This window comes from Bison bison, unplaced genomic scaffold (genome assembly GCF_000754665.1).
Source record: "Bison bison bison isolate TAMUID 2011002044 unplaced genomic scaffold, Bison_UMD1.0 scf7180017864525, whole genome shotgun sequence".
In the NCBI taxonomy this organism is placed as follows: Eukaryota; Metazoa; Chordata; class Mammalia; order Artiodactyla; family Bovidae; genus Bison; species Bison bison.
Window position 1 is genome coordinate 8,768,722 of NW_011495076.1, and position 12,453 is coordinate 8,781,174.

Consider the following 12,453-nt stretch of genomic DNA (forward strand, 5'->3'; position numbering starts at 1 on the left):
TATATATATATATATATATATAAAACTATAAAACACTGATGAAAGAAATCAAAGATGACACAAATAGATGGAGAAATATACCATGTTTGTGGATCAGAAGAATCAATAGAGTGAAAATGAGTATACTACCCAAAGCAATCTATAGATTCAGTGCAATCCCTTTCAAGCTACCAGCAGTATTTTTCAGAGAACTAGAACAAATAATTTCACAATTTGTATGGAAATACAAAAAACCTCGAATAGCCAAAGCAATCTTGAGAAAGAAGAATGGAACTGGAGGAATCCACCTGCCTGACTTCAGACTATACTACAAAGCAACAGTCATCAAGACAGTATGGTACTGGCACAAGACAGAAATGTAGGTCAATGGAACAAAATAGAAAGCCCAGAGATAAGCCCATGCACCTATGGACACCTTATCTTTGACAAAGGAGGCAAGAGTATACAATGGAGAAAAGACAGTCTCTTTAACAAGTGGTGCTGAGAAAACTGGTCAACCACTTGTAAAAGAATGAAACTAGAACACTTTCTAACACCATACACAAAAATAAACTCAAAATGTATTAAAGACCGGAAACTATAAAACTCCTAGAAGAAAGCATAGGCAAAACACTTTCTGATGTAAATCATAGAGGATCCTCTATGACCCACCTCCCAGAGTAATGGAAATAAAAGCAAAAATAAATGGGACCTAATTAAACTTAAAAGCTTTTGCACAACGAAGGATACTGTAAGCAAGGTGAAAAGACAGCCTTCAGAATGGGAGAAAACAATAGCAAACGAAACAACTGACAAGAATTAGTCTCAAAAATATACAAGCAGCTCATGCAGCTCAATTCCAGAAAAATAAATGACCCAATCAAAAAATGGGCCAAAGAACTAAACAGACCTTTCTTCAAAATAGACATACAGATGGCTAACAAACACATGAAAAGATGTTCAACATCACTCATTATCAAAGAAATGAAAACCAAAACCACAATGAAGTGCCATCTCACACTGGTCAGAATGGCTGCTATCAAAAAGTCTACAAACAATAAATGCTGGAGAGGGTGCAGAGAGAAAGGAACCCTCTTACACTGTTGGTGGGAATGCAAACTAGGCCAGCCACTATGGAGAACAGTGTGGAGAGTCCTTAAAAAACTGGAGATAGAAACTGTCATATGACCCAGCAATCCCACTGCTGGGCATACACACAGAGGAAACCAGAATTGAAACAGACACGTGTACCCCAATGTTCATTACAGCACTGTTTACAATAGCTAGGACATGGAAGCAACTTAGATGTCCATTGGCAATTGAATGTATAAGAAAGTTATGGTATGTATACACAATGGAATATTCAGTTCAGTTCAATTCAGTTCAGTTGCTCAGTCGTGTCCGACTCTTTGCAACCCCATGAATTGCAGCACGCCACACCTCCCTGTCCATCAAACTCAGATATTAAAAAGAATGCATTTGAATCAGTTCTAATGAGGTAAAAGAAACTGCAGCCTATTATACAGAGTGAAGTAAGTCAGAAAGAAAAACACCAATACAGTGTATTAACGCATATATATGGAATTTAGAAAGATGGTAGCAATGACCCTATATATGAGACAGCAAAAGAGACACAGATGTAAAGAACAGACTTTGGTTTGTGGGAGAAGGTGAGGGTGGGATGATTTGAGAGAATAGCATTGAAACATGTATATTATCCTATGTGGAATAGATCACCAGTCCAGGTTTGATGCATGAGACAGGATACTCAGGGCTGGTGCACTGGGATGACCCTGAGGGATGGGGTGGGGAGGGAGGTGGGTAGGGGGTTCAGGATGGGGAACACATGTACACCCATGGCTGATTCATGTCAATGTATGGCAAAAACCACTACAATATTGTAAAGTAATTAGCCTCCAATTAAAATAAATTTAAAAAGTAACCTCCAGTGTACCTTACAAACTTAAAACTCATTTAATTCTTACAACAGCCAACAACCACATGAAGTGGATAGTACTTATATTCATGTTGCAGTGCATATGATAATGCCAAAGATGATACAGACAAAACCCAAATCCAAGCAAATTTTGATGTCAATATTGGCAGATAAATCCAGGTCTCTCTGAGTCCAAAGCCCGACAGACTTCACTGAAGGAAATATTATGAGCCCAATTTGGGAATTTATTGAAGGGAATAGCAGATAAAGAAATTTTAGTATATCCTTTGCACTGAACTTTAATTGAATATCTATTTAACCACTCAGACACTTATATTGCTTTGTCAATGAAGCTTTGGCCAAGTGCTCCCATCAAATGACTCAGCTGCTTTATTGGAAGTTCAGTCTAACACACTGGCATATCTGTAAGCAATATAGAAAAATGTAATATAAGGTCAGTCACATTTTGTTGTAAAGAGAGAAAAAGGGCTTGGTAAATTCCTGACTTTGTATGTTGTGTATCGTCTAACACTCCTTATTTGCTTCATTCATCCCATTACTTCTTTGCCAAACTTTACTGAGCTCACCCCAGTCCACCACCCTAGAACAGGTGCATCTGGCTCTGTTTACCCAATATCAAGTTCATGAAGTAAACAGAGCCAGCTGCATTTGTTCTAGGGTGGTGGACTGGGGTGAGCTCAGTAAAGTTTGGCAAAGAAGTAATGGGATGAATGAAGCAAAGGAATAGATAGCAGATTTCTGGACCACAAGAAGTGTCTTTCTTGTCTTTAAATACTCACTGTCTATTCTAGTGTTTGATATATATTAAAATACTCAACAGTATTGTAGGAATATATGAATGGATGAATCAACCAAATCAATGAGCTTCAGTCTGATTATCTTGAATGTCTCCTAGAAAGAAAAGTCAGGCAATTTACTCATTGGGTGAGTGATCAGTAAGTGAGTGATATAGGTCTAGCTTAAGAACTGTAAATTCTTTTAATGTTTCTAATTAAATGATAAACCAAGAAAAAAAAATTACACATCAACAAATGCTTATCATCATGAAAGATATCAAATCTGCTAAAATAGATTTTTTCACTTTAGATTCAGAAAGAATATTGATACAGGTTTCTCTTGAGAAATCCACATTAAATTTACTTCATCAGTGAAAAATAACCTACTTTAAATATGTGCATTGGATAAGAATGTTACATGTAAGGCTTTGTTGAAATTTTTTAAAGGTATATATCTATATTTTAAGATGCTATGCCTGTTACTGTGATTTCCAAATTTTCTGCCATCTGTTGCTATTGCATTTAACCTACAGAGAATTTTGGAAGCTTGCAGACCAATTAAAGCTCTATAATTATCAGCTGAAATGATATTATCTTTAAATAGTTTTTTTTAAGGCAACTTCTTCAACTACATTTCTATTTTTTCTTTTACATAACTTTGTAAAGATTGTGTTTGAGGAAAGGATATTTTTCTGTAATTCTATAACTTTTCAGGATATCAATCCTACAGCCAACATGAGAGTTCTTACTCCAAAAGGTACAGATTATTATCTCATTAGAACTAAGAATTTCTAAAGTATTGGTTTGCTTATTTAGCAGAGTGGATAAGGAATGTAGACCATATATTTCACAAGCTAACTCTCTCAGATAAAAGAAGACAAATATATATTTGACAAATGTATTTAACAGTTTCATTGAGGTATAATTACAAACAATAATTTGAATATATTTAAAGTATATAATCTGATGTTTTAACACACACACACACATATATATAATATGATATGTGATATCACACACACATTTGATATATGTATGAGATCCTCACTGCAATCAAGACATTAAACTTATTTTAATGTCTTTTTGCTTTTAAACCATAGTATTTTTACTAACTTTTGTTCTGAATTCTTTTTTCATTCTTCCTTCTTCTTCCTTGAGCCATTTTCAGGGCATTTGTTCAAGACATTTTTCTTTACTGACATTCTATGCATATGAGCTGTTTCAGCTGGTAAAGAATCTGCCTGCAATGCAGGACACCCCAATTCAATTTCTGGGTCAAGAAGATCCTTTGGAGAAGGGAAAGGCTACCCACTCCAGCGTTCTGGCTTGGAGAATGATGGCCTGTATAGTCCATGGCATCACAAAGAGTTGGACACGACTGAGCAACTTTCACTGTCACTTTCTTTCACTGGTTTTAGATTGTCTTAACACATCATTTAACTAAGGGTGTTGGCTCCTTATTGCTGCATCCATACTTGGGTGTGATTTTTTTATTTTGGAACTTTCTGTTTTATTTCTGGGCTTCTTTGGGTGGCTTAGACAGTAAAGAATCTACCTGCATTACGGGAGACCTGGGTTCAACCCCTGGGTGGGGAAGATCCCTGGAAGAAGGCATGGCAACCCACTCCAGTATTCTTGCCTGGAAAATCCCCATGGACAGAGGTGCCTGGAGGGCTACAGTCCACTGGGTCTCAGAGTTGGACACAACTGAGCGACTTAGCATAGAGCTAAGTTTTATTTCTAGTCTTTTGTTCTTTCAGGGAACATCCATAGGTGTCCAGAAACAGCCTGCAATTTTATCAGTCAAATCTTTAGTCAGAACTCCATGAGTTAGGAAGATACAGATAATGTGTTGTACTCAAATGACAGAATAGACCAGATGGCTTGGCATCTGAGGCCTTGATAAGTCTGTGGTAATCATGACTCTGGTCTTTTTATGGCACCTTCTATTGTCCTGGTTGTTTATAGTATAGGTTAAATTTGATTTTCTGTTTTAACTGCTCATTCTTCTACTTACCGACTTTGTTATATACTGCACCTCCTGGTACCATCTGGCTTCCCTTCCTCAAAATAAAAATTTGAGAACTACCATGGACCATCTTAGGGCAATGTCTCAATATATGACGTGTTACCCTTTACTGTGACACTCAGATCTGGATGTATTGTTTTAAAGTATCACAAGATAGCATAAAGGCCAATAGTATTAGTTTGGATTGCTAATGTAAGAGAAGCCCTTTTAGATAGCTTAGTTGCAGGACATTTTCTTTCCTTTATCTTGCCTCAGAACCTTGGCACATCCTCTTCTTTTTGCCTCTAATAATTTTCATACAGATAATATCCATTCTTCCATCCATCAGGTGTATGTTTAGTAAATAAAAGTAAATAATAAGTAACCTGTGGGAATATAAGCTTAAATTTAACTTTCTTGACTTCAGTCTTAGCTGTGTCCCTAAAACATTGTAATTTTTGAGACAATCTGGTATTTACCTATATATTAATTATAATATCCAATTATTTATTTATTCATTGTGTCTGTTTGTTGTGACTATCTATCTGAATGAATTATGTCTATTTTAACTGTTATATTTGCAGTTCCTAGCACAATGTGTGATATAGAGTAGATGCTAATAAAATAATTATAAATGAATCAATGAATAAATTCATAATTACATTTAGAAAATTTATTTCCTAACTAAAGAATCATATTAAAGGATTAAATAAATTATAGGATTTCTTCATATGGATGATAGAAATAAAATTTGTAAGACTTCATTATAAATCCTGTCTATGTTTTACTGATTATTTGCCATACTGTTCCTAGAGAGTTAGAGAGAAAATGATAACTATTTCTCTAAACTGAGCATTTCCCTCTAACATACATCTTATATTCCGAGCAGCACAGACCTGTAGGCAGAAAGACAGTAATGGAAATAGAAATCTTACCTCTTAAATAATGGGTTCAGATGTTTTTTTGGAACAACAAATCCACTTGATGGATAGTTGCATCTCATCTGTAATGATTTGTCCAATGTTAGACAATCTTTCTGCAGATTGGTACAGAACTTTGGACAAGTTTTTAGACTTGTAGTTTGTCATTCAGTTCGGAGAGGTAGACTGTGTAGACGGCTGTCAGAAGTTATTCTTGGTGGCATTTTATTTAAACTCACATATTGTTAGGTTTTGAAATAATGAAATTACTTTTATTTTAGTCTTGAATTTTTGGCAGAAACTGATTTGTTTACCTACAGATCACTTTTTTTCTCCTGTAATAATGAATTCTTCATTGCCTTTCCACTGCCCTCCACGATCACCTATTTCCTTCTTGCTACCTCCACTGAATATTTAGTTATACCTCAGAATATAGTAATGAAAAAGCATGGATTTTACTTGCAAACAATTTTTTTTTTTCTGCAAAAGTCTGCTATTTTCCATAAAAGACCAACCCTCAATTTAACAACTCAGAATTATCTTGGAAAATTCAGTAACAGATATTCACCATATACTGCTAATGCATTTCAGGGTCATTCCAATGAGTTTTGAGATATAAATGCTACATTTTATAACCTTTTATTTTGTTATGCTTCTAGCAAGGCTGTCCCCCTGCTCTTGACAGTCTCTTTCTGCAGAACTGGTGTAGTACATAGAGTACTCCATGTTCTTGGTAGGATCAATTTTATCACCATCAGGTATACTCCCAGCTTACTACTATAAGCTGCTTGAGAACTGTTGCAAGAGAGAAACTAGAATAGAAACTTTTCCCTAAGAGAATGACTCCATGATGTCTCCCCTTTCTATTTACTTTAGTCAACACACTTAAGAAGTCCAAGGCTTACAGGCATCTTTCATTACCCAGAATCTCTTTACCACCTGGCTCTGCATAGTCCATAAACAGAACCTCATTTTTGCTCTGATTGGAAGCTAGCTTCCTATGCAGCCATTTTTGGTCTGATTGGAAGCTAGCTTCTTCTGCAGCCATCTAAGGTGGTGGCATTCTACAGATTACTGCTGCTGCTAAGTCACTTCAGTAGTTTCCGACTCTGTGTGACCCCATAGATGGCAGCCCACCAGGCTCCCCTGTCCCTGGGATTCTCCAGGCAAGAACACTGGAGTGGATTGCCATTGCCTTCTCCAATACATGAAAGTGAAAGTGAAGTTGCTCACTCGTGTCCGACTCTTAGCGACCCCATGAACTGCAGCCTACCAGGCTCCTCCGTCTATGGGATTTTCCAGGCAAGAGTACTGGAGTGGGGTGCCATTGCCTTCTCCGACTACTAGTGATGTGTTAAATTCATCTGTCTTTGTTTCTCCTGTTCTTTCAACCTCTATAAAAAGCCCAGGTTTGATTCTCATGTTATTACACCTCCTTGTTCCAGTCATCTTTATTCCTAATGGTCCTTTATCCTTACTTACTAATGATAATAGCAAATGTTTCAAGATCTTGTTCTTCACCATTATTCCCATTCTCAACCTGAGTAATTTCAACTTCATGTACATTATCCTTATAATAAATTTAATACTCTGACATCAATTTCTTGACCTGCTTACTTCTATGATTTTATCCCTCCACTTACCACAGCAAAATAATCTAATGAATTCCAGATCTTGTGGTATGCAATAACTTGTTTTTGTTGTTCAGTCTCCCAGTCATGCCCAACTCTGGGACACCATGAACTGCAGCACGACAGGCCTTCCTGTCTGTCACCATCTCTCGAAGTCTGCCCAAGTTTATGTCCTTTGCATCCATGATGCTATCCAGCCACCTCACCCTCTTGACACCCTTGCTTCTGCCCTCAATCTTTCCCAGCATCAGGGGATTTTCCAGTAAGTCTGCTGTTTGCATCAGGTGGCCAAAGTATGGGAGCTTCAGCTTCAGTATCAGTCCTTCCAATGAGTATTCAGGGTTGTTTTCCCTTAAGAGTGACTGATTTGATCTTGCTGTTCAAGCGACTCTCAGGAACCTTCTCCAGGACCACAGTTCAAAGGCATCAATTCTTTGGTGCTCAGCCTTTTAATTTTAATTTAATTTAATTTTTAAAAATTTATTTATTTTTTATTGAAGGACAATCACTTTATAGAATTTTGCTGTTTTCTATCAAACCTCAAAATGAATCAGCCATAGGTATACATATATCCCCTACCTTTTGAAACTCCTTCCCATCTCCTTCCCCATCTCACCCCCTTGCTTGATTCAGAGCCCTTGTTTGAGTTTCCTGAGCCATACAACAAATTCCCATTGGATATCTATTTTACATATGGTAACATAAGTTTCCATGTTACTCTTTCCATACATCTCACCCTCGAATTCCCTCTCCCCATGTCCATATGTCTGTTCTCTATCTCTGTTTCTCCATTGTTGCCCTGTAAACAAATTCTTCACTACCATTTTTCTAGATTCCATTATATATACATTAGAATATGGTATTTATCTTTCTTTCTGACTCACTTCACTCTGTATAATAGGTTCTAGGTTCATCCACCTCATCAGAACTGACTCAAATGTGTTCCTTTTTAAGGCTGAGTATCTTCCATTGTGTATATGTACCACAACTTCTTTATCCATTCATCTGTTGTTGGAAATCTAGGATGCTTCCATGTTCTAGCTATTGTAAATGGTGCTGCAATGAACGATGGGATACCTGTGTCTCTTTCAATTTTGGTTTCCTCAGATTTCCTCTTTTCTTTGGTTTCCTAGGAGTGGGATTGCTGGGTCATATGGTGGTTTTATTCCTAGTTTCTTAAGGAATTTCCATACTGTCTTCCATAGTGGCTGTATAAATTTACATTCCCACCAACAGAGCAAGAGCATTCCCTTTTCTCCCCACCCTCTTCAGCATTTATCATTTGTAGAATTTTTGATGATGGCCATTCTGAATGGTGTGAGGTGATATCTCATTGTAGTTTTGATTTGCATTTCTCTAATAATGAGTGATGTTGAGAGTCTTTTCATGCGTTTGTTAGCCATCTGTTATGTCTTCTTTGGAGAAATGTCTTTTTGGGTCTTTCCCCCACTTTTTCATTGGGTTGTTTGTTTTTCTGGTGTTCAGTTGTATGAGCTGTTTATATATTTTGAAAATTAATCCATTGTCAGTTGTTTCATTTGCTATTATTTCTCCTAGTCTCCTAGTCAACCAAGTCTAGGTTGTCTTTTCACCTTGATTATAGTTTCCTTTGCTGTGCAAGGCTTTTAAGTTTAATTAGGTCCCACTTGTTTACTTTTGTTTTTATTTCCATTACTCTAGGAGGTGGGTCATAGAGGATCTTGCTTTGATTTATGTCATAGACTGTTCTGCCTATGTATTCCTATAAGAGTTTTATAGTTTCTGGTCTTCCATTTAGGTCTCTAATTCGTTTTGAGTTTATCTTTGTGTATAGTGTTAGAAGTATTCTAATTTCATCCTTTTACATGTAGCTGTCCAGTTTTCCCAGGACCATTTATTGAAGAGGCTATCTTTGCTTTACTGTATATTCTTTCAAAAATAAGGTCAAAAATAAGGTACCCATAGGTGCATGGGTTTATTTCTTGGCTTTCTATGTTGTTCCATTGGTATATATTTTGTTTTTGTGCCAGTACCATAGTCTCTTGATGACTGTAGGTTTGCAGTGTAATCTGAAGTCAGGAAGGTTGATTCCTCCAGCTCCATTCTTCTTTCTTAAGACTGCTTTAACTATTAGGGGTCTTTTGTTTTTCCATATTAATTGTGATTTTGTTGTTGTTGTTGTTGTAGTTCTGTGAAAAATGCCACTGGTAATTTGATAGGGATTGCATTAAATCTGTAGATTGCATTTGGTAGTATAGTCATTTTCACAGTATTGATTTTTCCTACCCAAGAACATGGAATATCTCTCCATCTGTTTATGTCATCTTTGATTTCTTTCATTAATGTCTTATAATTTCTGTGTACAGTTCTTTTTAGATAGGTTTTTTCCTAGATATTTAATTCTTTTTGTTGCAATGGTGAATGGGATTGATTCCTTAATTTCCCTTTCTGATTATTCATTCTTAGTATATAGAAATGCAAGTGATTCCTATGTATTGATTTCATTTCCTGCAACTTTGCTAAGTTCACTGATTAGCTCTAGTAATTTTCTGATACTATCTTTAGGGTTTTCTATGTACAGTATCAGGTCATCTGCAAACAGTGAGAGCTTTAGTTCTTCTTTTCCAGTCTGGATTCCCTTTATTTCTTTTTCTTCTGTGATTGCTGTACTAGGACTTCCAGAACTATGTTGAATAATAGTGGTGAAAGTGTTTTAGAAGGATAAGCACTAGCTCTTCTCTAAATGTTTCATAGAATTCTCCTATGAAGCTGTCTAGTCCTGGGCTTTTGTTTCTTGGGAGATTTTTGATCACAGATTCAATTTGAGTGCTTGTAATTGGGTTGTTCATAATTTTTATTTCTTCCTGGTTCAGTCTTGGAAGATTGAACTTTTCTAAGACTCTGTCCATTTCTTCCAGGTTATCTATTTTATTGCCATATAGTTGTTCATAATAGTCTCTTATAATCCTTTGTATTCCTGCATTGTCTGTTGTAACCTCTCTTTTTTCATTTATAATTTTGTTGATTTGATTCTTCTCTCTTTTTTTCTTGATGAGTCTGGCTAAAAGTTTATCAATTTTGTTTATCTTCTCAAAGAACCAGCTTTTAGTTTTATTACTATTGTTTATTTCATTTCTTTTTCATTTATTTCTGCTCAGATCTTTATGATTTCTTTCCTTCTACTTATTTTTTGGGGTTTTTGTTCTTTTTTCCAGTTGTTTTAGGTGTAAAGTTAGGTTGTCTATTCAATGTTTTTCTTGTTTCTTGAGGTAGGATTGTATTGCTATGAAACTTCCCTCTTAGAATTGCTTTTGCTTCATCGCATAGGTTTTGAGCTGTCGTGCTTTCATTATCATTTGTTTCTAGAAATTTTTTGATTTCCCTTTTGATTTCTTCAGTAACCTGTTGGTTATTTAGAAACATGTTTTTTAATCTCTATGTGTTTGATTTCTTACAGTTTTTTCTTTTCTTGTAATTGATATTTAGTCTCATAGCATTGAGGTCAGAGGTCAGAGGTCAGAGAAGATGTTTGATATCATTTAAGTTTTCTTAAATTAACTGTGGTTTGATTTGTGACCCAAGATGTGGTCTATCCTGGAGAATGTTCCATGTGCACTTGAGAAGGAGGTGTATTATTCTGCATTTGGATGGAATGTCCTGAAGATATTGAGATTCATCTCATCTAATGTATTATTTAATACTTGTGTTTCCTTATTAATCTTCTATTTTGATGATCTGTCCATTGGTGTGAGTGGGGTGTTAAAGTCTCCTACTATTACTGTGTTACTGTCAATTTCTCCTTTCGTGTCTGTTAGTGTTTGTCTCATGTATTGAGGTGCTCCTAAGTTGGGTGCATAGATATTTACAATTGTTCTGTCTTCCTCTTGGACTGATCCCTTAATTATTAGGAAGTGTCCTTCCTTATCTCTTGTAATCTTTATTTTAAGGTCTATTTTGTCTGATACGAGGATTGCTAGTCCAGCTTTCTTTTGCTTCGCATTTGCATGGAATATATTTTTCCATCCTCTCACTTTCATCCTATAGATGTCTTGAGATCTTAAGTGGGTTTCCTGTAGACAGCATATATCTGGGTCTTGTTTTTGTATCCTTTCAGCCAGTCTGTATCTTTTGGTTGGCGCATTTAATCCATTTACATTTAAGGTAATTATTTTTATATATGTTCCTATTGTCATTTTCTTAATTGTTTCCGGTTGATTTTGTAGATCTTTTTTCTTTTGTTGTATTTCTTGACTATATTAAGTCCCTTTAATGTTTGTTTTAAAGCTGGGTTGGTGGTACTGAATTCGCTTAACTATTGCTTGTCTCAGTTCTGTTCAGTCACTCAGTCGTGTCTGACTCTTTGCGAACTCATGAATTGCAGCACGCCAGGCCTCCCTGTCCATCACCAACTGCCGGAGTTCACCCAAACTCTTGTCCATCGAGTCGGTGATGCCATCCACCATCTCATCCTCTGTCGTCCCCTTCTCCTCCTGCCCCCAACCCTCCCAGCATCAGAGTCTTTTCCAATGAGTCAACTCTTCACATGAGGTGGCCAAAGTACTGCAGTTTTGGCTTTAGCGTCAGTCCTTCCAAAGAACACCCAGGACCGATCTCCTTTAGGATGGACCGGTTGGATCTCCTTGCAGTCCAAGGGACTCTCAAGAGTCTTCTCCAACACCACAGTTCAAAAGCATCAATTCTTCGGCACTCAGCTTTCTTCACAGTCCAACTTTCACATCCATACATGCGCACTGGCAAAACCATAGCCTTGACTAGACGAACTTTTGTTGGCAAAGTAATGTCTGTGCTTTTCAATATGCTATCTAGGTTGGCCATAACTTTCATTCCAAGGAGTAAGCGTCTTTTAATTTCATGGCTGCAGTCACCATCTGCAGTGATTTTGGAGCCCCCAAAAAATAAAGTCTGACACTGTTTCCACTGTTTCCCCATCTATTTGCCATGAAGTGATGGGACCAGATGCCATGATCTTAATTTTCTGAATGTTTAGGTTTAAGCCAACTTTTTCACTCTCCACTTTGACTTTCATCAAGAGGCTTTTTAGTTCCTCTTCACTTTCTGCCGTAAGGGTGGTGTCATCTGCATATCTGAGGTTACTGATATTTCTCCCAGAAATCTTGATTCCAGCTTGTGCTTCTTCCAGCCCAGCGTTTCTCATGATGTACTCTGCATATAAGTTAAATAA